General features: G+C 43.9%; 1 protein-coding gene across 1 annotated transcript in view; it reads right to left on the reverse strand.

Moving 5' to 3' along the window:
* The window catches only part of GPR39 (G protein-coupled receptor 39), a 170,551-nt gene extending 170,196 nt beyond the window's left edge, over positions 1-355 (reverse strand). The window contains exon 1 of the mRNA XM_019522517.1: positions 43-355. The gene's annotated coding sequence lies outside the window, so the exon portion shown is untranslated. The remainder of the gene's footprint in view (positions 1-42) is intronic.
* Between the last annotated feature and the right edge of the window lie 895 nt (positions 356-1,250).

Raw genomic sequence — 1,250 nt, forward strand, 5'->3', positions numbered from 1 at the left:
CACCAGCCAGTGCACTCAGGCTGCAGTGGTTACAAGCCACACCTGAATCAAAACTGATTTGCTAGCTACAGAGGCTGTGTCAATAAACCAGCAGAGAAGGTGAGAGAGCAGCAGGGTTGTTCTCAGCATTTACCTCCTCCAAACTCAGAGACAGCTTCTTTTTGTTGTCCGCGCTCTCCCAACTCAGATCTTCCTCCAGCACCCCAGGTCACCCTCTGCAGCTCTGCGCCTCTTTTGGTCCTGCTGCCATCTGCTCCGTGCAGGATACGACTTGCCTGTTGCTACAGAAAAATGTGGGTTGTCTGCAGCTCCAGCCTCTCTGTTAAACATTAACTGTGCAAGGAAGTGGTCACTGGGGAGCCACCAGGTGACTTGAAAGGCATCTGCCATTCAAGCCCAGGTGGGCCCGCCCTATTTCCTGAAACCAGAGCTCTACCCCACAAGGTCTTTTCTTGAAACTACCAGCCAGGGCACAAACAAAGGTGGGGCTGGTAGACACTGGAGAGAGAGGATTGATTCATTCAGCAGCTGAACTCTGATTAGGTGGTTGTTTGACTAACATCCTTTGTGTTTTATGTATCCTTTGATCAGTCCTTGCCATGGGAACAAATGCACTGACTGCAGTGGAGCTGTGCCGGTTTACACGAGCTGAATACCCCAGCAATTACTTTTGTTTCATCTTTATACAAAAAATAAAAAAGGAAGAATTTGAATTTAGAAAGGCCCACAGGTGATAAACTGATCATGCTTCTCTAAAGTAACCATTTGGAAAGTAAGGGTTGGCCTAATACGTTTAAAGTCAGTCAAACACTTGAGTTTAAACAGGTTAATAATATCCCTTTAAATTTCCATCTTTTCACACTAGATAAAAATGATGCAGATAGTAATCCTAATCATGTTCCTACTTCCTAATAAACATGACTAGCAGAGGATTACGCTAGCAGAGGATTGCCCTCTCCCCTGCCTCACTTCAGGGAATTGAATTGAATACACGCTTTAGCTTTAGTTTCAAACTATGACACTTGTGCTAACCCCTGGAAACACGTAATTAGGAAGTGTATGGCTGGATTAGGAGTACTTGAAATTGCAATGCAAAGTGGCAGGGTAGCTTTTGCAGTCATAATCATGTTAGACCCTGGTATGGTGAGCTGTCCCAGTATGAAATCTAAAAAACTGGTTTTAGAAAGTAATTTTTATTAAGTAGACAAGTTCAGGTCACTTCTTATCTAGAGATAAAAGAAGAGCATTAG

Source organism: Gavialis gangeticus, unplaced genomic scaffold (assembly GCF_001723915.1).
Source record: "Gavialis gangeticus isolate Ggan-Ray unplaced genomic scaffold, GavGan_comp1, whole genome shotgun sequence".
NCBI classification, from domain to species: Eukaryota; Metazoa; Chordata; order Crocodylia; family Gavialidae; genus Gavialis; species Gavialis gangeticus.